The 27,358-nt window shown below is 43.6% G+C and overlaps 1 long non-coding RNA gene across 1 annotated transcript in view; it reads left to right on the top strand.

Moving 5' to 3' along the window:
- Nucleotides 1-27,358, top strand: part of LOC146339601 (uncharacterized) — a 43,608-nt gene that overhangs the window by 11,562 nt on the left and 4,688 nt on the right. Inside the window, exon 3 of the long non-coding RNA XR_014784286.1 lies at nucleotides 1,645-1,764. This is a non-coding gene — a long non-coding RNA (uncharacterized LOC146339601). The remainder of the gene's footprint in view (nucleotides 1-1,644; nucleotides 1,765-27,358) is intronic.

Here is a 27,358-nt window from a genome sequence, read left to right as displayed (position 1 = left end):
GTGCTGCTATATCTGAATAGAAGCTAAAACCTACTGTCTGCGAGCACTGGTAATGCTAGTCTCTAGCCCTGCTGCTTATCAGTGCTCTTCCCTACTACCTGTTTGTTGCAGTTGTTCACTTTCCACGTGATGAGGAGCCAGCCTTAAATTGACCAAGGGACAGGCTATTAGAAACTCTCATGTGCATCATCACTGCAGTTAGATATTCTTGTGCTCCCTTCCCATCCTGCTAATAATCAGTCACTGCTGTTCAGATTGGCTTAGTTAGTGGTTTTCATGTGAGACCAATTTTGTGTGGTGGCAAGAAGTGACCAATTTTTCAGAAGAAAGTGACACAGAAATCCCTGCCATAAGCGGTGCTGTGATAACCTGCCCTCAGAGAGAGAGAGATCTCTCTCTATATACTAACTAGAGGTTGGCTTAAGCACAGAGCGTTTGCAGCCCTTCTAATGCTTCTGCATGCTTTAATGGCATCTCTTATAGCTTGGGGCATTTCAGTTAAATAAATACAAAACACTTGAATCTTGTCAGATTCTTGGTCTCATGGATAACTCTCATGGCAATGATTGCCATTGTTGGCTCCTGTTTAGGTGGAATTACCTGTTCTTTTCCATTATGTGTTTCCTTCTTTTTTGTGTTTGTTATGAGGGAATGCCCACATGTCCCCATTGATCATTCTCCTCTTGGGTCTGGCCATTAGGAAAAGGCTTTTTGACCTTGCTGCTCTTCTTCTTGGACAGAGTAAATGGAATCTTTTTGCTACCCTATAGCCCAGGAACAATGAATTATTATGTGGTTACATGAATGTAAAAATGTTTAGCTTGCAGTCATGAACAGTGGACAGAATTCTTATTAATAATTTGTATAGTGTGTATTTATTTATTTAGAAATATTTTCCAGCCTATCCCAATGGTTAATGATGGATGATTTACTCCTTTTCATCCTCAAGAAACCCTGTGAATTAGGCTTAGGCTGAGAGATAGTGAGCATTGTGGCCAAGCAGAGATTTGAACTTACCCATGCCTTTTATGTTGAAGCCCTGTTACACTTTTCATCACACCACAGTAGCTCCCTTTTAATGTGCAAAGGGCTTTACTGTTCTTATCTATATTCATAATGACCCTGTGTAAAAGATGCACATTCCACCCCCCCCCCCGACATTTTAAAGGTGGGGGAATTTAAGGCTTGCATATTGTAATGAGATGGGTGAGTTGAGTTGAATAACCTCAAGGTCCCTTCCAACTCAGTGACCTTGTTTGCATAATGACTCACAATAAGCTGAGGTGCCCGCCAGTGTCACTTTGCATATCCAACTCCCACTTGGGGGTTGTTATGTAGTGTGACCCTGGTGAGTGTGGGTTATGCGAGAGTTAAACAACCCTTGCATAACCCATGGTCTGTTCTAGGGTAATGCGAGAGTTGTTTAACCCTCACTTAACCCATGCTCACTGGGTTCACATCATATGCAAAATGGTGGCTGCACACACCCCTCGTGTGCCGCCATTTAAATAACCAATGGTGGGCTGTCATGTGGTTCTATGATTGTAAAGTTGGTGTCTGGACAATAGAAGAACTGCTTAAGTGGTCAAGTTGGCCAAAACAGGTCTGGTAAAATGGTGACCATGTACCTTTCCTTTTTTGAAGGAGATGCGTTTATACAACTGGACTCTTTTGGAAAGAGAGAACATTTTGGGAATCAGGACTTAGCTCCCTTCTTCCTGCAGGAGAAGCTGTTGTCAAGTCTTTTGTGAAGAAGCTGCAAGTGTATGTTCTTGAGAAAGGCAGATGTGCAACTTGGGTCAGACTTGGGCAAGATCAGGCTGAGTGTCAGAAAACTTAGTTGGAGCTTTGGAGTTAGAATGCAGAGACACCCTGGAAACCTAGTGGTGGAGCAGTATGTTGGAGTGTTAATGCTGTGAATCATAGAACACAAAAGTAGGATTGGAAGGGGCCTATAAGACCATCGAGTCCAACCCCCAATCCCTATCTATGCTCAGCCTGTATATATGTATACACTAGCCAGGTATCACAAAAATGCCATAAGCCTCCAGTGACATCCTTCTAAACCCTGGGCAATACCCTGGAGCTGTCACCACTCCGAGAATTGGGGTGTGAAGGTGTGAGAATATATTCATTTGTTCAAAGCCACCAACTGAGTTCATCGCTAAGGGAGGACTTGAGTTCAGGTCAAACACTGTTCAACAGACCACACTAACAAGGCACACATCAGAAATATCAGGGCTCAAACCTCTGTTGCATCTATAACTCCCCTACCAGCCTACATCTTTATGTGTTTTACCTGTTTTATGTTAAATGTTCTGTAAAGACACCAATGGTTCTTCTTTATATTTAGGAAACATGTCAATCATATGTCCAAATTTTTCAAGAGTCACTTCTGGCCCTATCCTCTGTCATATAGGAGTAAATAACACAAACCATCTCTCTTTAATTCCATAAAAAATGTTGCCCTCCAAACTTATTTTATTTGTTTCTTTGTTTCTTTAATAGATTTATATACTGCTGTCCATATACAAAAATACCTATAAGTGGTTGCTAGCAACCTGGCAACTGGCCAGTTAAGTTTCCTGCAACCTGGGATGGTTTCTTACTATTTGGAAATATGGATTAGGTCACTCCAGACAAGTGACAAAGGTCATGTGAACACATTGCATTTTAATTCTTTGTGTCTGTACCAAGATGTTCTGTTTGCTTAGAAGTAGCTGCAAACCCACTTCAAAGCAATGGCTAAATTCAGTGGGAGACCCAAAAGGGGAATTGCAGCTTATGCTTAGTGTAATATGGCAGCAGATGATCCTGAGATCAAAGGAGCCTAGCTGAGGGTAAAACCTACAAGAATATAGTGTTTTTGTAAACCCTTAAACATCTGTACTAGGAAGTAACCTGCCTGTTTGTGTAACTCTGCCTGCTTAGCTAAACTTTTACTCTGCCTGAATTTGACAAATATTTCTTTGTAACTTGAATGCTTTTATACTTGTTCATCAGCTGAAGTTGGTCCAATTTTTGTTTCGTTTAAAAGGAAGTATCATACTATTTGGTAGTATTAACACGACAGCACATGTGGAAGGCAGCCATTGCTGCTATAACCTTTTATTGGTCTGTTTATATGGCAGGATTTTTGCTGAATCCCAGCACACATGAATATGCCGCAGTAAGAAATGTTACATTTGGGACAGTTGCACTTGTGTAAAGTTATTGTATGCAACAGGTGGGCCTGCTCATCTCAGCTTTGTGCACCATTTATCCGGTATTGCTGGCTTCCATTTTCTGACACAGTCCCTTTGCGTTTTCCCTACAAGATGCCTGAGATGTTCATAGTCACACTGAGATGTTCATAGTCACACTGGCATAGTCACATTGTCTCTTTCCCCAGTTTGTTTCCTCCCTTCTCTGCATTATGCTCTACGGCAACAACGGCTCATCTACTGCAGTGCTTTTGTTCTATTTTGCCAATTTTCCTGTGCTAGCTGACTGCAGTAGAAGGGACCCTGGGATTCTGTCTGAGTCGTTTTTTTTCTGCTTTCCCTTGAAGTAGGGCCGAACATCTCTTCTCTTGACATCAGCCATACTCATGTTTTTCCTAATGCAGGCCCCCTTAGGTTGAAGTTGCGGTTGGCCCAGTCCTATGCATGTTACTCCAGGAATAGCTAACACTGACTTCAGGGGAATCTCCTCTCAAGAGCAGATGTGCAAAGGATTGCAACCATGGTGTTCCTCAGGGTTCCCCTCTCTAGGCCCATGGGCAGAAAATTCTGTAGTGGCAGTGGGGGGCCAGTGCAAGAGGAAGGGCATTGCAAATCAATGTGAAACAACAAAGCAGTAAATACAAGAAGTCTAATGTGCTTGATGTTTATGACGTAGTTTTAATAAATAACTGCACATTATGTTTGCACTCATGTGCAAGAAGTCCAGAATCCGTTGCCAGGGGGTTACTGCTCAGCCCAATTCTAACATCTCTGCTCTCTGTGCTCTGCCTAGAGGCTAGGGTGGCACATAACAAATTGCCCCAAAGAGAACACAAGTTTGCATAACATTTTTGTATGCTAATTTATACGTATAGATGCAAATGTAAAAATATAATTTCAACAGACATACAGTAAATCTCAGCATAATGTGGAAGACTTTGACCAGGTGACCTGTCTACCTGCCTGCCTGCCCATTCAGTTTGCTGTCCAAGTGCTAACTGGTTGGGCAATACATCTTATGTTTCTTTATCTTTAAACTGGACTTGGACAAGACAGCCCTTCATATAGAAGATGCCTTCAAACAGAGACGATATTTCGGTAGCCCTCTCTTTTAAAGTGAACAGAAGGCCACCCTAAGAACAATCTGTCCATCCTGAAGCAGTTTCCTGGGTGGGGAGGAATAAGGAGAAGGTAATAACAGAAAGAGAAAAGAGGGTGCCGTCCCACCCACTGCCAGCATGTGGCACCCACCAGATTATCCCTGAGGTAATAGGACCCTTTCTTCAGCAAAGGAGATCGTTACCTTGTCGTGGTGCTGGAGCTTGAGCACCATAATGATGTCATGAGCGAAACCGTGAAGGGACACCCAAGACGGGAAGGTCATGGCAGAGAGGTCAGACTAAATACGATCCCTGGGGAAGGAAACGGCAACCCACCCCAGTATTCTTGCCATGAAAACTAAATGGATCAGTACAACCAGAGATATGTTGGTATACCATCGGAAGATGGGACTCCCAGGTCAGAAGATGGTCAAAATGCTACTGGGGAGGAACAGAGGATAAGTTCAACTAGCCCCAGATGTGCTGACGCAGGCAGCTAGCTCAAAGCTGAAAGGATGGCTAGCAGCTGATGGTGCTGGTGGTGAACGATGAATCAACGCACCATAGGAACCTGGAATGTATGATCTATGAGCCAGGGCAAGTTGGATGTGGTTACTGGGGAGACGTCAAGATTAAATATAGACATTTTGGGTGTCAGTGAACTGAAATGGACTAGAATGGGCCACTTCACATCAAATGACCACCAGATCTACTACTGTGGACAAGAGGACCACAGAAGAAATGGAGTAGACTTCATAATTAATAATAAAGTGGCTAAAGCAGTGCTTGGATACAATCCAAAAAATGACAGAATGATCTCAATTCGAATTCAGGGTAAGCCATTTAACATCGCAGTGATCCAAATATATGCCCCAACCACAGATGCTGAAGAAGCAGAAGTAGATCAGTTCTATGAGGATCTGCAGCACCTACTGGATAGTACACCAAAAAAAAGATGTTATTTTCATTACAGGAGACTGGAATGCTAAGGTGGGTAGTCAAACGACACCTGGAATTACAGGCAAGCATGGTCTGGGAGAACAAAATGAAGCAGGACATAGGCTGATAGAATTTTGCCAAGACAACTCAAGGTGCATAACAAACACTCTCTTCCAACAACCTAAGAGACGACTTTATACATGGACTTCACCAGATGGTTGACACCGAAATCAGATTGACTACATCCTTTGTGGCCAAAGGTGGCGGACGTCTATGCAGTTAGTAAAAACAAGACCTGGAGCTGATTGTAGTTCAGATCACGAACTTCTTATTGCACAATTTAGAATCAGACTAAAGAGAATAGGGAAGACCCACAGATCAGTTAGATATGAGCTCACGAATATTCCTAATGAATATGCAGTGGAGGTGAAGAATAGATTTAAGGGACTAGATTTAGTAGATAGGGTCTTGGAAGAACTATGGACAGAAGTTTGCAACATTGTTCAGGAGGCGGCAACAAAAAACGTCCCAAAGAAAATGAAAACCAAGAAGACAAGATGGCTGTCTGCTGAGACACTGGAAGCAGCCCAAGAAAGAAGGAAAGCAAAAGGCAACAGTGATAGGGGGAGATATGCCCAATTAAATGCAAAATTCCAGAGGTTAGCCAGAAGAGATAAGGAATTATTTTTAAATAAGCAATGCGCGGAAACGGAAGAAGATAATAGAACAGGAAGGACAAGAGACCTCTTCCAGAAAATTAGAAACATCGGAGGTAAATTCCAGGCAAAAATGGGTATGATCAAAAACAAAGATGGCAAGGACCTAACAGAAGCAGAAGAGATCAAGAAAAGGTGGCAAGAATATACGGAAGATCTGTATAGGAAGGATAATAATATTGGGGATAGATTTGACTGTGTGGTCAGTGAGCTAGAGCCAGACTTCCTGAAGAGTGAGGTTGAATGGGCCTTAAGAAGCATTGCTAATAACAAGGCGGCAGGAGATGACGGTATCCCGTCATCTGAAATGTTTAAATCTTGCAAGATGATGCTGTCAAGGTGATGCATGCCATATGCCAGCAAATTTGAAAAACACAAGAATGGCCAACAGATTGGAAAAAATCAACTTATATCCCCGTACCAAAAAAGGGAAGCACCAAAGAATGTTCAAACTATCGAACAGTGGCACTTATTTCACATGCCAGTAAGGTAATGCTCAAGATCTTGCAAGGTAGACTCCAGCAATTCATGGAACGGGAATTGCTAGATGTACAAGCTGGGTTTAGAAAAGGCAGAGGATCTAGAGACCAAATTGCCAATATTTGCTGGATAATGGAGAAAGCCAGGGAGTTTCAGAAAAACATCTATTTCTGTTTTATTGACTATTCTAAAGCCTTTGACTGTGTGGATCATCACAAATTATGGCAAGTTCTTGGTGGTATGGGGATACCAAGTCATCTCGTCTGCCTCCTGAGGAATCTGTATAACGACCAAGTAGCAACGGTAAGAACAGACCACGGAACAACGGACTGGTTTAAGGTTGGGAAAGGAGTATGGCAGGGCTGTATACTTTCACCCTACCTATTCAACCTGTACGCAGAACACATCATGCAACGTGCTGGGCTTGATGAAGCCAAGGCTGGAGTTAAAATCGCTGGAAGAAACATTAACAATCTCAGATATGCAGATGATACCAGTTTGATGGCTGAAAGCGAGGAGGAGCTGAGGAACCTCATAATGAAGGTGAAAGAAGAAAGTGCAAAAGCTGGGTTGCAGTTAAACCTCAAAAAAACCAAGATTATGGCAACCAGCTTGATTGATAACTGGCAAATAGAGGAAGAAAATGTGGAGGCAGTGACAGACTTTGTCTTTCTAGGCGCAAAGATTACTGCAGATGCTGACTGCAGCCAGGAAATCAGAAGACCTTTACTTCTTGGGAGGACAGCAATGACAAATCTTGATAAAATAGTTAAGAGCAGAGACATAGAATCATAGAATCATAGAATAGTAGGGTTGGAAGGGGCCTACAAGGCCATCGAGTCCAACCCCCTGCTCAATGCAGGAATCCAAGTCAGAGCATCCCTGACAAATGGCTGTCCAGCCTCGTCTTGAAGGCCTCCAGTGTGGGAGAGCCCACCACCTCCCCAGGTAATTGGTTCCATTGCCATATTGCTCTGACACTCAGGAAGTTTTTCCTGATGTTCAGTCGGAATCTGGCTTCCTGTAACTTGAGCCCATTATTCCGTGTCCTGCACTCTGGGATGATCAAGAAGAGATCCTGGCCTTCTTCTCTGTGACAACCTTTCAAGTACTTGAAGAGTGCTATCATATCTCCCCTCAGTCTTCTATTCTCAAGGCTAAACATGCCCAGTTCTTTCAGTCTCTCTTCATAGGGCTTTGTTTCCAGTCCCCTGATCATCTTTGTTGGCCTCCTTTGAACCCTCTCCAGCTTGTCTGCATCCTTCTTAAAGTGTGGTGCCCAGAACTGGACACAGTACTCCAGATGAGGCCTAACCAGTGCTGAGTAGAGGGGAACTAGTACTTCCCGGGATTTGGAAGCGATGCTTCTATGAATGCAGCCCAAAATAGCATTTGCCTTTTTTGCAGCCACATCACATTGTTGGCTCATATTCAGCTTGTGATCGACGACAATTCCAAGATCCTTCTCGCTCGTAGTGTGGTTGAGCCACGTATCCCCCATCTTGTAACTGTGCATTTGGTTTCTTTTTCCTAGGTGCAGAACTGGGCATTTGTCCCTATTAAATGCCATTCTGTTGTTTTCTGCCCAGCACTCCAGTCTATCCAGATCACTTTGAATTTTGTTTCTGTCTTCCAAAGTATTAGCTATCCCTCCCAATTTTGTGTCATCTGCAAATTTGATCAGCATTCCCTGCACCTCCTCCTCCAAGTCATTAATAAAAATATTGAAGAGCACTGGGCCCAGGACTGTGCCCTGCGGTACCCCACTCGTTACCTCTCCCCAGCTTGAGAAGGTCCCATTGATAAGCACTCTTTGAGTCCGATTCTGTAGCCAACTGTGGATCCACATGATCGTTGTTTCATCTAGCCCACTTCGAGCTAGTTTGCTCATCAGGATATCATGGGGCACTTTGTCGAAAGCTTTGCTGAAGTCGAGGTATATGATGTCTACAGCATTCCCACGGTCTACAAGGGAGGTGACTTGATCAAAAAATGAGATCAGATTTGTCTGGCAGGACTTGTTTTTGACAAATCCATGTTGGCTTCGAGTCATCACTGCATTGTTTTCAAGGTGCTTCCAGATGGATTGCTTTATCATCTGCTCCAGAATTTTCCCAGGGATTGATGTTAGACTGACTGGTCTGTAGTTCCCAGGTTCCTCCTTTTTACCCTTTTTGAAGACAGGGACAACATTAGCCCTCCTCCAGTCATCTGACACTTCCCCTGTCCTCCATGATTTCTCAAAGAGAATAGACAGCGGTTCTGAGAGTTCTTCTGCCAGTTCCTTTATTACTCTAGGATGAAGTTCATCCGGCCCTGGAGATTTGAACTCATTCAAAGTAATTAGGTGTTCCTTGACCATATGCCTATCGATCTCAAGCTGCAATCCTGCCCCTTCAGCCTGTACTTCGCCTTTGCCAGGGGGGTCATAGACCCTCTTTTGGGAGAAGACTGAGCCGAAGTAGGAATTGAGCACCTTTGCCTTTTCTTTGTCATCTGTTATCGTTTTGCCATCCTTATTTAATAGCTGAACCACCATTTCTTTCCTCTGCCTTTTACTATACACGTAGCTGAAGAAAGCCTTTTTGTTGTTTTTAGCATCCCTCGCTAACCTCACCTCGTTCTCAGCTTTAGCCTTCCTGATGCCATGCCTGCAATTCTGTGCTACCTGCCTGTACTGTTCCTTTGTTACTTGGCCTTCTTTCCACTTCCTATATGTGTCCTTTTTTATTTTCAGGTCATCCCTAAGCTTTTTGTGAAGCCACATTGGCTTCTTCTGTTGTCTTCCACCTTTTCTTCTTGTTGGAATTGTTTGTGATTGTGCCTTGAGAATTTCCTATTTTAAAAGCTCTCACCCATCTTGGACTCCTTTTCTCATTAGCGTCACTTGCCATGGGACCTTACTGATCATTGTTCTGAGTTTAGTAAAATCAGCTTTCGTAAAATCCAGGGTACGCGTTTGACTACACTCGGCTTTTGCTTCCCTTAGAACCAAGAACTCAAGTACAACATGGTCGCTTTCCCCCAGAGTTCCTGTAACTGCTACTTTATCCACTAAGTCATCTCTGTTGGTTAGGATCAAGTCAAGGATAGCCGATCCTCTAGTTCCTTCCTCTACTTTCTGTAGGAGGAAGTTATCTGCCACACAAGTCAGGAATTTCCTGGAGGGGCCATGTTTTGCAGAATTTGTCTCCCAACAAATATCGGGGAAATTGAAGTCCCCCATTACTACTACATCATGCTTCCTTAAAACATTGGCTATTTGCTTTTCAAAAGTTTCATCCTCATCTTCTCCTTGGTTGGGTGGCCGGTAGTAGATTCCGACCACCAGGTTCCTTTTATTCTTTGCTCCATTTATTTTGATCCAGATGCTCTTGATAGGGCTACCAAGCTCATCCTCCTGTATTTCTGTGCAGAGATATGTATTTTTCACATACAGTGCAACCCCACCTCCCTTTCTGTTCCTCCTGTTCTTTTTGAACAAGTTATATCCTTTAATTGCTGTATTCCAGTCATGAGAGTCATCCCACCAAGTCTCAGTTATACCTATCAAGTCATAATTTCCCTCCTGTATTAAGAGTTCAAGTTCATTCTGTTTGTTTCCCATACTCTGGGCATTAGTATATAGACATCGAAGACCATGTGCTTCATAGTCTGGCTTTCTTCCTACATGTGTCTGAAGACTATTATTGGGTGCTATCAGAGCTGTTCTCTCCGTTGCAGTGCATGCACCTACATCCATTGTTACCCCCAACATTACATCTCCCTTCCCCGTAGGATTCAGTTTAAAGCCCTCCTGATGAAGTTCTTCATGCTGTGGCCAAACACATTCTTCCCATCCTTTGTGAGGTGCAACCTGTCCCTTCCCAACAGCCCATCTTCCAGGAAGTATAGCCCGTGGTCCCAGAATCCAAATCTCTCTCGTCGGCACCACCTTCGTAGCCAGTCATTCACCCAGAGTATTCTTTGTTCCCTTTCTATCCCTCTTCTAACTACTGGAAGGATGGATGAGAAAACTATCTGGGCCCCAAAGTTCTTGAGTTTCCTTCCCAATGGAAGTTTTCTTCCAGTTTTCTACTGGCAAAACGTTGCCAGTTTTCTGATGGATTTTTATCAGAACTCCTTCTGGCTAGATGCAATTGTGTGTAATGACACATTTTGGACTGGTAGGAGTGTGATAAAACATGCATGACCTGATTTATATTCACTTTTCCCACCTTACTACAAGGGATGATTCCAGATGGTGCTTTTAGTGTGCGGTTGCCCTGCCTCATTCACGGAATGTTACAGGGGTTCAGATGTCATCGTCTTCCACTTGTAACCTTCTTGTGTTTTCCAACTGCTTCTTCCATCTTTTTCCTTACCATGGAAAATACGTTAAGAATGCAGTCTTAAAGGATTGATGCATTAATGACAGAAGCCTCCGAGATCGGAGGCTTCCCAGAATCCTATGTGGGCAGGAGGAGTGATGGATGATTTTCACCTCTCTGCCCTCTAAAATGCCATTTTCTGCTCCACGGGCTTCTGAGCCTGTCTAGCTGCATTCTACTTCTGAGGACCGGCCCTGAGAGGTGCTCTGAACGGAGAGAGGGAAAAATGGCAGGGTGGCACCTGATGACATTATGGGAAGGGTGAGGCTTTGAGACAGGGTCCCACCTCTTTGGTATCATCCAGCTTGCTGGGTTTGGTCTAGGGGGCAATCTGGCCCCCAGACCAAAAGAGCCTTTAGGGAACCATATTCTTCTTGAGGATTGTCAGTTGCTAATCCCTAGAACAAACTTAATTTGTGTAATGTACTCTGAGTTTCCTAGATGCCAAATATGCTGGGTTCTTTTTGTTGTAGGTTCAGAAAACGCAACAGGCCAGGTATAGGGTGTTTTTTATTCATTGGGGAAGCTCTCTTTCTCTCTCTCTCTCTCTCTCTCTCTCTCTCTCTCTCTCTCGTATTTTTTTTCTTAGCAGCTTTTTCATTTCAGTCTCCACCATTCAACTCTAGCTTTGTCATTTCATTTTGATGACCATCAAAGAGAATGTGTTCAAGTTAGTGTCATAGCAACATATGGTTTTTGGCTTGATGTTCCACCCTGCAGGTGCAGCTATAATTTTAAGGCTGATCTTGCATGGTGCAGACTTTCGCAGAAGGTGCTGGAACTTATGGACCCCTGGCACTTTCCAGACACCCTCAGCACCTCACAAGCTCCAGCCCTTGAAGTTGGTGATATGATGAATAGGAAGAAAACATATTTTCTTTCTCCCTTGCCTTTCCTTTTCTGCTCTATTTTTCTCTCTCTTCTCTTCTCTTCTCTTCTCTTCTCTCTCTTCTTTCCTAACTAGGCAAAACCTTACAGCTTTTTGGAATGTATTCTTTCTAGTTGGAAATATTTCTGTGTTCTTATTTGACAAGGCACCATGGATTTTTTGCTCGCACATGACTAAAATAACACAATTACTCCTTATTGAGAAGTTCACAGTCAGTTATCAGATGATGTCTGTATTTATTTGTCAGTGCTGTTTTTGTCTCATTGTTGCACCACTATGATACATGGTCAGTTTGATAACGGAGGACTCATTGAGCACATACATGTGCCGCATGTTTAAAGAGATTTGAAACTAGTTTAGGCTGCAATCCTAAACACAATTACCTGAGAGTACATCTCCATTGAACTCAATGGGACTTCAGAGTAGACATGCATAGGATTACTCTGTGCAATATCATGGTTTCTTCCAAAGGTGCCTAGGATTTGGTTTTTTGACGGTGCTGAGAATTCTTCTGTTGCTTTCCCCTACAGCGTTTTTCAGTATGGTGTCTGGTATACTGATTCAGCAAGACCAAAGGAGACTGTGCTGATCTCTGCTAGTCTAAACAGCAGACAGGGAACTAGTAGGATCTATGAGAATGGCACAGTAAAAAAGCCTCTTATTGTCAGGGGCCTACCGGAAACCATTTTGCAGCAACCCTCTTGAACCTGCTGTTGTGCTACCAGCTTTGTTAGTAGCTTGTTGAGGGAACCAATTTATTTTATAGCTACATACTGCATACAGCAAGGGCACAAACAATTGGATTCTGATAGAAATCTCAGTATAAACTAAAGCTCTTCTGTTTACTCCAGTTATATTTATTACTTTTTCTCTCAGAAATGCATGCTCCCCCACCCGCCCAATTGGGGGCTAGATATCCATCACTGGAAATATGTTATCTGCAGTCTCAGATATGGGAGGAAACATAGCATACTTTGGATAATGGCTATCAATCACTGTGGACAGAACAGTCATATTTCAAAACCAAATGCTAATTCAGCTCCAGCATTTAACCATGACTGGACTCAGACAGCATTTAAGAATAAATCATTGCATTATTCTTGTGCATTGCAGGATACATGTTTGATCATTTTGCAGATGCTCAGAAGAAAAGCTCTTATTTCTTTTCCAGAAATGTGAAGGGTGTCATTGAATAATCAAAGTTAAAATTATTTTTAAGACCCATTGATTTCACTGTCCCACTGAAATCAGTGGTACGTCAAGAATGCACTCCCCTTCATGGATCACTGCCTTGTTGTGGTGAAGGGGCTTGCGTAACTCAATGAAGCCATAAGCTATGCCGTGCAGGGCCACCCAAGATGGACAGGTCATGGCAGAGAGTTCTGACAAAATGTGGTCCACTGGAAAAGGAAATGGCAACCCACTCCAGTATTCTTGCCAAGAAAACCCCATGGAATGTATCACAAGGCTAAAAGAGATGATGCCGGAAGATGAGCCCCTCAGGTCGGAAGGTGTCCAATATACTACTGGGGAAGAGCAGAGGGTATTTCCAAGTAGCACCAGAAAGAGTGAAGCGGCTGGGCCAAGGCCGAAAGGACACTCAGCTGTGGATGTGTCTGGTGGTGAAAAGAAAATCCGATGCTGTAAGAACAATATTGTTTAGGAACCTGGAATGTAAGATCAATGAATCAAGGTAAGCTGGAGGTGGTCAAACATGAGATGGCAAGACTGAACATCGACATCTTGGGAATCAGCGAACTAAAATGGACAGGCATGGGCGAATTTAATTCAAGTGACCATCGTATCTACTACTGTGGGCAAGAATCCCTTAGAAGAAATGGAGTAGCACTCATAGTCAACAAAAGGGTGGGAAAAGCAGTACTGGGGTACAATCTCAAAAATGATAGAATGATCTCAGTATGAATCCAAGGCAAACCATTCATCACCACAGTAATTCAAGTCTATGCCCCAACCGCTGAGGCCGAAGAAGCTGAGGTTGATCAGTTCTATGAAGACCTCCAACACCTTCTAGAACTAACACCAAAAAAAGATGTCCTCTTCATCATAGGGGATTGGAATGCTAAAGTAGGAAGTCAAGAAATCAGAGGGATAACAGGCAAGCATGGCCTTGGTGTACAAAATGAAGCAGGACAAAAGTTAATAGAGTTTTGCCAAGAGAATACGCTGATCAGAGCAAACACTGTTTTCCAACAGCACAAGAGACGACTCTACACATGGACATCACCAGATGGTCAATATCGAAATCAGATTGATTATGTCCTTTGCAGCCAAAGATGGAGAAGCTCTATACAGTCAGTAAAAACAAGACCTGGAGCTGACTGTGGCTCAGATCATGAACTTCTTGTTGCAAAATTTCGGCTTAAATTGAAGAACATAGGGAAAACCACTAAACCATTCAGGTATGACCTAAATCATATCCCTTATGAATATACAGTGGAGGTGCGGAATAGATTTCAGGGATTAGACCTGATACAGAGTGCCTGAGGAACTATGGACGGAGGTCCGTAACATTGTTCAGGAGGCAGTAACGAAATCCATCCCAAAGAAAAAGAAATGCAAGAAAGCCAAGTGGCTGTCTGATGAGGCTTTACAAGTAGCTGAGGAAAGAAGGGAAGCGAAAAGCAAGGGAGAAAGGGGAAGATCTATCCAACTGAATGCAGAGTTCCAGAGAATAGCAAGGAGAGACAAGAAGGCCTTCTTAAATGAACAATGCAAAGAAATCAAGGAAAACAAAAAATGGGAAAGACTAGAGATCTCTTCAAGAAAATCGGAGATCTCAAGGGAACGTTTTGTGCAAAGACGGGCATGATAAAAGACAAAGAAGGCAGGGACCTAACAGAAGCAGATGAGATTAAGAAGAGGTGGAAAGAATACACAGAAGAACTATACAGGAAAGATCTTAATGTCCCTGATAGCCATGATAGTGCAGTCACTGGACTTGAGCTGGACATCCTCGTGAGTGAAGTCAAGTGGGCCTTAGGAAGCATTAGTAACAACAAAGCTAGCGGAGATGACAGTCTTCCAGCTGAGCTATTTAAAATCCTAAAAGATGATGCTGTTAAATATTGCACTCAATATGCCAACAAATTTGGAACACTCAACAGTGGCCGCAAGACTGGAAAAGGTCAGTTTACATTCCAATTCCAAAGAAGGGCAACGCCAAAGAGTGTTCAAACCACCGCACAATTGCGCTCATTTCACATGCCAGCAAGGTGATGCTCAAAATCCTACAAGCTAGGCTTCAGCAGTATGCGAACCGAGAACTACCGGAAGTACAAGCGGGGTTTCGAAGAGGCAGAGGAACTAGAGATCAAATCGCCAACATTCGCTGCATCATGGAGAAAGCAAGAGAATTCCAGAAAAACGTCTATTTCTGTTTCATTGACTACGCTAAAGCCTTTGATTGTGTGGATCACAACAAACTGTGGCAAATTCTTAAAGTGATGGGAGTACCAGGCCACCTTACCTGTCTCCTGAGAAACCTGTACGAGGGTCAAGAAGCAACAGTAAGAACCAGACATGGAACAACCGAGTGGTTCAAAATTGGGAAAGGAGTACGACAAGGCTGCATATTGTCGCCTTGCTTATTTAACTTTTATGCAGAGTACAAACGCCAGGTTGGATGAATCAGAGGTCAGAATTAAGATTGCCAGGAGAAATATCAACAACCTCCGATATGCAGACGATACCACCCTAATGGCAGAAAGCGAAGAGGAGCTAAAGAGCCTCTTGTTGAGGGTGAAAGAGGAGAGTGCAAAAGTTGGTTTGAAACTCAACATTAAAAAAACTAAGATCATGGCATCTGGCCCCATCACTTCCTGGCATATAGAAGGGGAAGAAATGGAAGCTGTGACAGATTTTATTTTCTTGGGCTCCAAGATCACCGCAGACGGTGACTGTAGCCATGAAATTAAAAGACGCTTGCTCCTTGGGAGGAAAGCTATGGCAAACCTAGACAGCATAGTAAGAAGCAGAGACATCACCTTGCCGACAAAGGTCCATCTAATCAAAGCTATGGTTTTCCCAGTAGCAACGTATGGCTGTGAGAGCTGGACTATAAGGAAGGCTGAGCGCCGAAGAATTGATGCTTTCAAACTGTGGTGCTGGAGAAGACTCTTACGAGTCCCCTGGACTGCAAGGAGGTCAAATCAGTCCATCCTAAAGGAAATCAACCCTGACTGCTCATTGGAAGGACAGATAATGAAGCTGAAGCTCCAATATTTTGGCCACCTAATGCCAAGAGAAAACTCTCTGGAAAAGACCCTGATGCTGGGAAAGACTGAAGGCAAAAGGAGAAGGGGACGGCAAAGGATGAGATGGCTAGATAGCATCACCGATGCAATGAATATGAACTTGAGCACACTCCGGGAGAGAGCGCAGGACAGGAAGGCCTGGCGTGCTATGGTCCATGGGGTCACGAAGAGTCGGACATGACTGAACGACTGAACAACAACAACAAGAATGCACTCCTATATACTGTATGTCTGCTCAGAAGTAAGCCCCATTGAGTTCAGCTTACTCCCTGGTTATGTGTGTGTTGGATTGAAGCTTAATTTTTGCTGGATCATGTCCATTGTGTGTGTTTTTTCTACTTGCAGTGTGCATGCACATACCATGTTTATTTATTTATGACAGTTGTACCCTGCCTTTCCATAAAATATGCCTAAGGTAGCTAACAACAGTAAAATCCACAATAAAACACACACATAAAAACAATATAAAACCATTGAAACATTATCAAGCCACCTCAAAATCAAATATAAAAATAGCAGCCAGTTGTTGCAACCTTTCATAGAAGTTTTTTTCATGTTTTTTCACCTGAATCTAAGTTGGCCACAGTTTCACCAAATATGGACACAACCCACTCACCCACTCAGAGGATGCCTCAAAGCTACAAGTCCCACCTCTTCTGCCTGTTCTTTGGCTTTGATCACCCCTCTGGCTCACAAGCAGACTCCAAGGTGGAGGAGGAATAATCCATGAGCTATCGGTTGTTACCCCAGGACCTTCCAGGCCAGAGGATGTACTTTTACTAGGCTCCTTGGATGTAAAGGGCACCCCCCCCCCGATGCAGTTGTCACCACCCTAATACCGGAGGAGTCAGCAGCTGCAGAATCAGGCAATGGCCCTTCAAAGGCTCCTCAGCAGGGGTGGGGCTCCTCGGCCTTCATAAAGCCTCACAAGACCTCTGCATGTTGCTGAGACAATAGCTCTTCCTGAGTAAGTCCCAGCCAGGATAAATCTGTCCAGGGTCCTCACAGACCCTGCCTGGTCTGACTTTGCCTTGCCTTGCCATCCTGCATAGCAGGACTCTGTCCCCTTCTATTAACTACAACAGCTTTATTGGCTCCCCTGGGAGGCTTGAGCTGAGCTAGACAGGACACTGCCCCTCCATTATCACATAAGCTGCACAGTTGTGGTTGCAGTGGCTTGGGAAAAACTACCTGACTTTTCAAAAATGTACATTTGCACACTTTCGAATCTGAAAAAGCTTTTCTACACGACATACAATTTAAGGGTGGAAGTAAAATAAGGATGGATACAGATGGAACTCTCTTAATCATGGTCGCAAGAAAATAGATGGAGAAATGGTCTGATATTAAACCCTGGATCTGTCAAGCCCTTCTGCCTTTGCTCTCTGCTGTGTAAACAATATTTTAAGGTGGCTTTTATACACATATGCATCTATATGTTGTTGTTCAGTCATTAAGTCATGTCTGACTCTTCGTGACCCCATGGACCATAGCATGCCAGGCCTTCCTGTCCTCTGCTCTCTCCCGGAGCGTGCTCAAGTCCATATTCATTGCATCAGTGATGCTATCTAGCCATCTCATCCTCTGCCGTCCCCTTCTCCTTTTGCCTCCAATCTTTCCCAGCATCAGGGTCTTTTCCGGTGAGTATGCATCTATATACATTTACATTAATCTAAAGAAATAGAAATGAATATTGTAATTGTAATTTTTATTTGTTATTGCAATCATGAAAATAAAAACATATATCTGACAAAACTGAAAACGAAAAGAAAAGGCCTTTAGAGTTCAAATAGATACATGGGGTGCTTCCAGATGGAGAGTTCCTAGCACTACCAATTAGAAGGCATTGTGCATCTGTTCTGTTTTGTTGTTGTTGTTGTTGTCCTTAACAGATTTTCCAGCAGTCCCTATAAAATTCAGTGAATGAGACAGTACAATGGCATGATAAAAAGCTCATCTGGAAGCACCCATAGTCGGCCTACAAACTTGAATATTTTGTGTTCCCTTTTTGGATAAAAAGGAGAGGAGGAGGATCATGTAAACCATCTTGGGTTCTTTGGAGGAAAAAAAGGTGGGAATAATAATATCTAGTTGGAGGCTGGGTTTGGGGGGAATCACCCTCCACATTTCTAAATATGTGGGTGATACAGTTTTGCTTTGATTAGATGAGCATAACTTCCAGATGAGACTTTTACTGTGCAACCTCCCTGCCTTATTCATGGAATTTTACAGGGTCGAGATGAAACCATTTGTAACCCTTCTGTGTTTCTCCACTGCTTTTTTCTTTCTACAGAAAATCTGTCAAGGAAGATAAGATGGAATAGCTGCACAATGTATTTTGATTGACAGTGCTAAGAGCCCTCTGTCTGGAAGCATGCTAGGACCAGAGGAAGATAGAACATTAATGATTTCAGGAGGTCTCTTGGCAGCATACATCTTTGTCCATTTTAAGAGAGGTTTTGGCAGGAAATGTTCAGTGCATTTCATCCTTGTTTGCTGTATCCTTATTACTTCACTTTTCCAGACAAAATGTAGCCTTTTGAGCCAAGGTGGTCATAGAGAGGGACACAAACTGGTGGCTGTCTTCTTTATTGTGGCACTAAAGCTTGTGCCACAATACATTTAAAAACATTTTTTTAGTGGCTACAGGCCTTTTTGCAGTTTTAAAAGCATCAACAACTGTGCTTCAGGTATTGGGGTACAGGAGAAGATGGTTGGTGATGTCGTGACTGCTACTCAATAGACATCTGCTACATCTGACTTTTCCCAAACACATTGGAAACTTGCACTATGTTTATTTTCAGAGCTTTCTCCAGGACACGTGTATTTTCAGAATGGCGAAGGACTTTCAAACCACTTGGCACACTTAGAATATTACATCTGTCTTCACCATTCATATATACCCTTCATCTTCTTTATTTGTTTTCTGGATGCTCTGTGCGCCACTCATTACCATACAAGAGCTAGAAATACAATTCTAAATATGGAAATTCTTGCAAAATACCCTATGATACCATTCATTTATTTCTAGCAGTTTGTGGCTTGGCACACACATTTAGGATCTTTTAAACATTACTTTCCCTGTGTGTAGCATCACTGCAAGTATAACTTTCCTTCAGCTTGGCACATGGGAGATCTAAACCAATCCTTTACTCATACTAGCTAGAGCATAACAAAGTGATAACACTTTGAGAGCTGGTGGTTATATAATGAATACATTCTGGGCCCAGCACTATACCATATGCTGCTATAGTTGTGTCCATATTTAAAATTTTCACTTAGGGCCCATTCACACAGAATTTGCACAATAGGGCAACGGCCCATGTGCCCATCACTACACATCTGACATACATCCATATATTTATTGCTAACATATCTATACTGCCTTATCTGTGAAAACCCCATTGTGGCAGTATACAATTTAAATCAATAAAATCTTGCAACAATTACAATGAGAACATTAAAAACGGTAGAAACAGTAAAAAATTAAAAACTACACAGTTTAGAAAAGTACACCAAGATAAAATTGAAAAGATGTGTCTTTATACATGGTATGCCACATTTCAGCAACCTTTCAATACCGTTTTAAGGTTGTCCTCTGCCATTCACATCCAGTGTTTCTGCATTTCCAGCCATGTGACTCTTTAGGAATCTCCTCCAGCAAGTCAGGCCTGAGTTCCATCCTGCTGCTCCTGTCTACAGATCCTGCTTGATGTGTAACGTGGATTGATCTATGATGCGTAATGTGGATTGATGTGCTACATGGATTGATCCAAGAAACCCAGTGGAGGCTGGCAGCTCCAATGTCAGTGGGGTGGTGAATCTGCTCCGGGTTTCAGTCAGAACTCTAAAGGAGCTATCCAAGGTCCTTCCACACCTTGGATAGCTCCTTTAGAGTTCTGACTGTTTTTGACTGAAACCTGGAGCGAATTCACTGCCCCACTGACATCGGAGCCAACAGCCTCCACTGAAGAAATCTAATGCCATGAATTTGTTAGTCTTAAGGTGCCACAAGATGTCTTGTTGTTTTGGCTTGACAGCTATTTCTGCCATAGCGGCTTCCCAGTTCTGAGGATGAGCCTAGACCTTGCTAACAGTTGCAGAGTGAGAATTAGAAATGGGTCTTGGTCACAGGCAATTGTCCCAACGAGGGTTTCCCCAAAGAGTCATGTTGACAGCATGCCCCTTTGTGGTGGAGATTAAAGGGATGGGGTGTGTTTGTGGGGAGTGTGGAGGAGAGAAAATAATTTTGGTTTAAAACCCAGCGAGCTCCAACCCATGTGGCTTTACTGATCCCCTGCAGCAGAACCTCATTACTGCTAATAAAGTGGAAAAGAGGCAGTGTTGGTTCTACAAAGGATATGGATCTTTCAGTGCAGCAGGAGTTTGAATCCCATCCTATCCTGATGCACCGGCTATTTTGATGCAAGTGGGCTGTTGCTAGTGATATACAGCCCAATTTCCTTTCCATTCTCCTCCTAAGATTTTTTCAAAAGTGTATTTAAAAAGAAAAAGACTGATTTTGTCTTCTTGTTGTTGTTGTTCAGTCGTAGGTGGTTTTAAATATGTATTTCAATTGTGTCTTTCATTGCTGTATAGGCTGTCAAGCCATGGGGTATTCTGGTATTTGGGGAATGAACCTCTGTTGGTAGAAGATAAGGAGGAGCTGGGTGTTTTCTCTCATGATCTCTCTGTCTAAGAAGAGATGGTGGCACAGTCTGCATGTAAGAATGAGGGATATGTCAACTAGGTATAAAGGGGTGTGATTTAAAGCAGAGAGGCAGCAGGCAAACAAGGGCACTGGACTCGCCTTCACCAATCTACATTTTTTCCCTTAAAACCTCTTCCAGGTACTTTTCTCCTGGTTGGGCTTACTTCCAGTCCCAGAGAAAGCCAGGAGAAACATGCTTAGGAGGGGAAGATTTCAGGGGGACAGTGCATTTAATGGAAGGGTTCAGCACCTCCACCCTCCTGACCATCCTCTTCATGGAATTCCCTCCCTGCCTGAAAATATCCATGCGGTGGTTATCCATCTTGATGTAAAACACAGGTCTGCCATCATCATATTTACTTAAACCAGGGTGGGCAACCTGTGGCCCACAACCTAATTTCATGTGGCCCTCAGCCTAATTTCAAAGACCCTCTGCATGCCATCAGTTCAAACCTCTGGCAAGAGCAGCGTGTCCCTCCCATGGCAATCCACTGCATAGGAAGGGTGAGGGAGAGAGAGGAAAACGGAGTGGCAGGAAGAGAGAAAAGGGAGTGGAAAAAAGAGAAAAGGGTGACCCATCCACTTTTGGCTGTGGCCTTGCTCATCCCTGGTGTCAGGGGTAGGCATGGTTGGGCTCCTTCTGAGGGCCCACACCCCAGGAGGGGCCCACTCACAAGAGCCCCTGGAGTTGCTCCTCCTGTTCACCTTCTCAGCCTGCTTGTTCACCTGCCTCTCACCTTGGCCCAGACAATGGTGGCGGTGAGGAGGAGGAGCAGTAGATGCCGCTGCCCACTTGCTCACTGGCTCCTTGCCTATCAGGTAAGCAAGCGGTAGCAATGATGAGAAAGAGGAGGAGGAACAAGAGCAGCTGGTAATGAAGGTGGCAAGAAGGTAGACTCACCAAGGGAGGGGGCCCCATTGGGGGTGTCTTGCCCAAGGGCCCTCAGAAACCTGGCACTGGCACTGACCATTGCCATGTGGCCCTCGACAGATTGCCCATGTGGCCCTCGACAGATTGCCCATGTGGCCCTCGACAGATTGCCCATGTGGCCCTCGACAGAAAAAAAGGTTGCCCACCTGTGCATAAGACCCTTTTTGGTGGAACAGGCAGTAGGACTGGCTACCTCGGCAACGAATGAGAGAATCGCATAGAAGAGGTCAAGGCTGGTCCAAAACATTTTAATTTCTGAGGCACAAAATCCAAATGCCTATTATATCTGCACCCCCGCCCCACATGGCAGACATTTTAATGATACATTCAATGACAGGCAATTTGCCACTCCTCAGAGGGATTCAAAATCTGCTACCTGCAGTTGAAATAGCTGCCTCCTTCTGCCTAATGGTTAGGCTGGCTCTGCAGGGGGTGAGATGCCTGGAAACATCCGGGAAGGCCAGGTCGTGCCTCCTTGAGATGATCTACAGGTAAGTTTCAGATTGCCCTATCGCTGGGCGTGTAATAGTTGGTGGAAACTGTTTTGAACTGGTCTTCCACTCTCTCTCCTCTAGTTCCTATTCAGCACTACTGCTTGTCTGATTTCTTTTTCCTCATTTGCTGATAAGACCTGTCCACTGTCTCTTCACAGGCTTCCAGTCTTTTATCATATTCAGTTTTTTGCTCCTTATTTTTAAAGTGCTTAATCTCCCTCCCCTCCTTTCACATTTATGCTCCTTGGCCCTTCCATTCTTTTCTCCTTATCAACCCACATTTCACATTCATCGTTTCCTCTGTTTCTGTTTTCAGCATGGGACTCACTTCCTCTGCTCCTTGTCCAACCTCTTCTCTCTTCTTTTAAGACATTTCTAAATCTCCCATTTTTTTCTTTTTAGTTTTTCTCCTAATCCATTCTCACTTTATATCCTTGCATCTTTAATTTAAAAAAAAATCAAGATAAAATAGCTGCTACCTTTTCTTTATGCAAAGCAAGTGTACCGGGCTTATCGTGCATCTTTTTGTTCCTCTTTTGTTCCCTCTTCTCCCTTTGTGTCATGCCTCTTTTGATAGCCAGTGGTTTCTTTACTTTTTAAACTCAGGCCCTACTTGTGCTGTCTCCCTGCCAGGTGCTTCTGCAGTACTGCACGTTTAGTGAAACAACAGTCAACGGTAGGGACGGGTGAGAAAGTTGCTCCATTGAGGTTTCTTTTCTGGATCTATCCAATTTGCACCTCCTAGAACCACATGCAACCCTAATGCTCTTTGCAGTTGGACATCTGTACATTTTTGAGCTTGCGATGCACTTCGCAAAAGAAAAAACATGGTTGACAACATACACGCATTCGAAAAAAGCACAAAGAAAAGTGTGTACATTTCTAAAATGTGCACAGACACACTTTAGTCCAATGGAACAATTTCTAGAGGGTAGTTGTGTTAGTCTATCGCAGTAAAAGCAGTACATTGGTCCTGTGGCAATTTAAAGACTAACACATTTATTCTGCCATAGGCCGTTGTGGAGTAGTCCACAAATAAAATGGTCAGTCTTTTAGGTGCCACTTTGTTATTTTAGTCAAAGGGGTGCAGGTGCCCCAAAATGTGTACAGTTGAAAAATGTGCAGAAAAAATGCACACATTTTGAAAAATGTGCACTATATATATACACACACACACACACATACATATACATATATATACACACACACACACACAAATTTATGTGCATAAGAAATAAAAAAGCATGCACAGAACTGGGGCAGAATGAGAAGGACTTCAGTGAGATCAAGCTTTAGGCCATCCCTTCTTAAGAGCCATTCTGTGCCATCTGAAAGTACCTCTACTCTCCCTTGTAGTACCCCTAGACATAATTGGAAAATCCAGAAAAAGTTAGCTTTGTTTCACATCCTATTGAAATAACTGGGACTTGTTAGATCCAATGTGATGTAGTAGATAGTGTGGGATGTAGACTTGGGAACCCTAGGTTCAGGGCTTTTCTAGATGAGTCTTTTAACCTGCCGCTTTACTGTGGCATCTGCTTCCGGATTCTCTGTGAGATTAGCATCAGATCCTCTACACATGTTTTTTCTCAGGGTTTTCTCTGCCTTTCTATATGTTCTGCTACATAACCTCTAGGTGGCACTGTGGTATAGTGGAATTGCACAACTACAGTAGGGTTTCATTCTGCCATTCCCCAATATAATGGGCTTTCCCTGATTAAAAAAAGAAAATGCAAAAAAGCCTGAAAAGCACGGGGGAGGCCCTGGGGGCTGTGGTGACATCATCATCTAAAGAGAGGTTCAGCTATTGGGTGGTATAGAAATGAAATGAATAAATAATAAAACACCTGCAAACTACCGTGAATGAAGAATCATGAGCACACAATAAATGCATTATGTAGAAAAGCTCTCAAATACCCATCCATGAAGCTCACTGTATGATCTTGGGCCAATCACTATCTTCCCTCATAGTGTTGTTGTGACAATAAAGTGGCAGGGGGAGGAGTCACATATGTCACCCTGTGCTCCTCAGAGGAAGAGTGGCATACAAATGTAAATAAATAAACAAATAGTTGCAACTTGTTCTGTTCTACTGCTTTCAGTGGGGCCTGGGCTGCTTCCAGAGGGCTCGTAGCACTATCAACTAAAAAGGTGTTGTGCAGCTATTCTGCCTTTCCCTCTTTACCAGATTTTTTCTGATAGGAAAATGATGGAAAAATCAGTGGGAAAACCTAGGAGGATTACCAATTAAAGATGACATCATCATTCACATTCCGTGAATGAGACAGGGTGATTGCACCACAAAAACCTCATCTGAAAGCACCCTTGGGGCATTTCTACATGAGGCTTTCATCCTGCACCTTTACTGGGGCTTCTACTTCCAGATTCTTTGCAGGATTAAGATTGGCTCCTTTGCACATGCTTTTTTCTGAGGATTTTCTTTCTCTGCGTTTCTATATGTTTCATTATACAGCTACTAGATGGTGCTGTCGTATAGTGGAATTGTGCAATTACGGAGAGTTTAATGGAGCCATTATGAACCCCCACCCCACTGCAGTAATGCTTGCAAAGCGCCCTGGAGGATGACAACATTGTATAAAGGACCCGCAAATAACCATGAGTTAGCAATCATGAATGCACAATAAAAGCCTCGTGTAGAAAGGCTCTTGGTCATAATTCACTTATGCTGCATTATGCTGAATAAGGTCAGGCCCCAGGTAATCCAGTTTCTCACCTCCTAATGGGCCAGCTTCTCTACCAGCTCAGGTGTTTCTCCCATGTCTCCATACCCCTTCTCCCCCACAGTTTTGTAACTGAATGTTCCAACACCTGACCATCAAGATTCAATGTATACCTTCTTGGCTGGCTAGGAGGCACAGTGTATAGACCTCCATCCCATATGCCAAGCGGTGTAACGATGGCTGCTGTGTGCTCCCCTGCTTTTGCTTGGGGGGGGGGCATGCAACACAACCATTCCTGTTTGTGGAAGGTTTTTATTGCGGTTTCTCGGCTCCCATAAAGCTCTTCTTTGTTATGGATCGTGTGCAAGCAGAGCACAAGGACAGGATTTGTTACTGAGCACAGATCTGAGCTTTCATTTTAACATGAAAGTATTCCTTACGGCTACAAAGAAATGTTTGGAAGTATGAGTAATCTCAGGATGAAATCTCAGAGGCCAGGAGGGGACTGAGTAGGATTTCCCATGATCAGGTTTTCATGGCACAGAATCCAAGTTGTGTTGATGAAGAAATCTTTCTTTCCATAGTGTGGACTACCCTTTCACCCTAATACTTGGCCAGTGTATCTCTCGGCTCCCTTACTTTCCGATTGATCTATCTAGCCCATTGACAGGAACAAAGTGAGTTGCACTGTCTGTGTCATCTTTGGTTTGTCGTCTTTGATGCCTTCACATGCTTACTTGCATGTGTGTTTAACTTGGGAGGCTCACAGTGACAAGAGAAGCCCAACATGGGATGTAGATGGGAGGGCAATGATATCCCTATCATGCTATGCTGGCACTGAGCTCATAATCCGGTTTACTACTCTCTTTTGTTAGACATTGATCATATGGACACTTGTTGCATGGCAGATAGGATCAGAAGCAAAACAAACAACCCAAAGAGCTACTGACTATTTCCTCTTCCTTTCAGTTTGTAATCCCTTTCTTGAGGGGACATGTGCTGGTTAAAACTGCCCGATGAACACAAGTTTGAATTTCCAAACAAGGCCACCCATATGAGTGTAAAGCAGCCTTCCCCAACCGGGTTCCTTCTAGAGGTGTTGGACTTCAAGTCCCATTACCCCAGCTGCTGTGGATGATGGGAGTTGTCATCCAACACATAGGGAAGGCTGCTTTAGAGAGTAACAACTCAGCCCACATCCAGCAGATGACATCATTGTTGTTGTTCAGTCATGTCCGACTCTTCGTGACCCCATGGGCCATAGCACGCCAGGCCTTCGTGTCTTCCGCTCTCTCTCGGAGTGTGCTCAAGGATGACATCATACCACTTTCCTAACAGCCATCCTCTACTTGGTTGTTTGTCTGGCGCAACAGCAGCCTTGTCCTCTGTACCAGGCACTGCAGTTGGGGGAAATAAGCACCCAGGTGTTGAGTGCTTTGAAACACATCAAGGGAAAGCGTCTCCCTTTTATATTTCCTTGGCCTCTCTTTATCTCTAGGGAAATTCCAGCCAGGTTAGCCATTAACTAAATCTCGCCATATCTTATCTTACTCAAACCTGGGGAAAGAACGAGAAACCTCTGACAGCTTGTGTCTGCCACAGGCAGCATCTAGCAAGCATCGGATGAAGCCTTAGCAAATCCCTCCAGCCTTGAGCATTATTGGTATTACAGTGTGCCTTCTACTTCCCATGTCGTATATAGCGCTACCAGAGGGAGGGCTGCTAGCGCTACCAACTAAAAGGCATTGTGCAGCAATTCCATCTAGATTTTTTCTCAACAGATTTTTTGCAGTAAGAAAAAGAATGGACGTGGTGGGAAAACATGGGGGGGGCATGAGAGGAAGACATTACCGTCTGGACCCCTGCCCCCTGTAATAGTCTGTGAATGAAGCAAGGTGACGGTGACACTATAAAAGCCTCATTTCAATTTGGCCCTCTTTCGTCTTGGAATGAGAGCCAAAACAGACGTTACTTTAAATGTGTGTCTAGCGGCTATGCTTTTTTTTTTCTTCATTTTTACTCTGTAGAGTAGACACAGGGGTCCTGATCCAGATTGGGACCCTAGCATGTGTGGGGAGGTATAAGGCTTTTATAAAAATCCAGTTTGGGTCCCTTGCACTTACTCCAGAGTAAAAATGAAAGACATAGCTACTAGACACACGTTTAAAGTAATGTCTGTTTTGGCACTGAATCTTTGCACATTAACAGTACATACATGCTTGTTCCTCTGGGGATTGTGGACTTCAGTGTTTCCTTCTTTTGTTCTCTCCATTAAACACCCCCCCCCCCGCCCTGCTGCCGCTGCAGCCAAATGTGCCAATGCTCAAATACACATATTGGGTCAAAACGGTGGCTGTCTTGAGATGGGATCATGAATCATCTGGCTTGTGCATCTTTTAAAAAGAATGTGTTACTTCTTTTGGTAACTCACTAATGCAGGATGTCTAGGCAACAACCACTCAGGCTGAGGACTAGAAAGACTAGGATGATTTTCAGGGGGATATTAACATTTGGAAATCAGGTTAGCTAAAAAAAGGGGGGAGCAGAATTTTTCACACTGCGTTGCTGCA

Source organism: Heloderma suspectum, chromosome 7 (genome assembly GCF_057233095.1).
Source record: "Heloderma suspectum isolate Gila_16-S chromosome 7, 16-S_ref, whole genome shotgun sequence".
Classification (NCBI taxonomy): domain Eukaryota; kingdom Metazoa; phylum Chordata; class Lepidosauria; order Squamata; family Helodermatidae; genus Heloderma; species Heloderma suspectum.
This window is presented reverse-complemented; position numbering and strand designations above follow the sequence as displayed.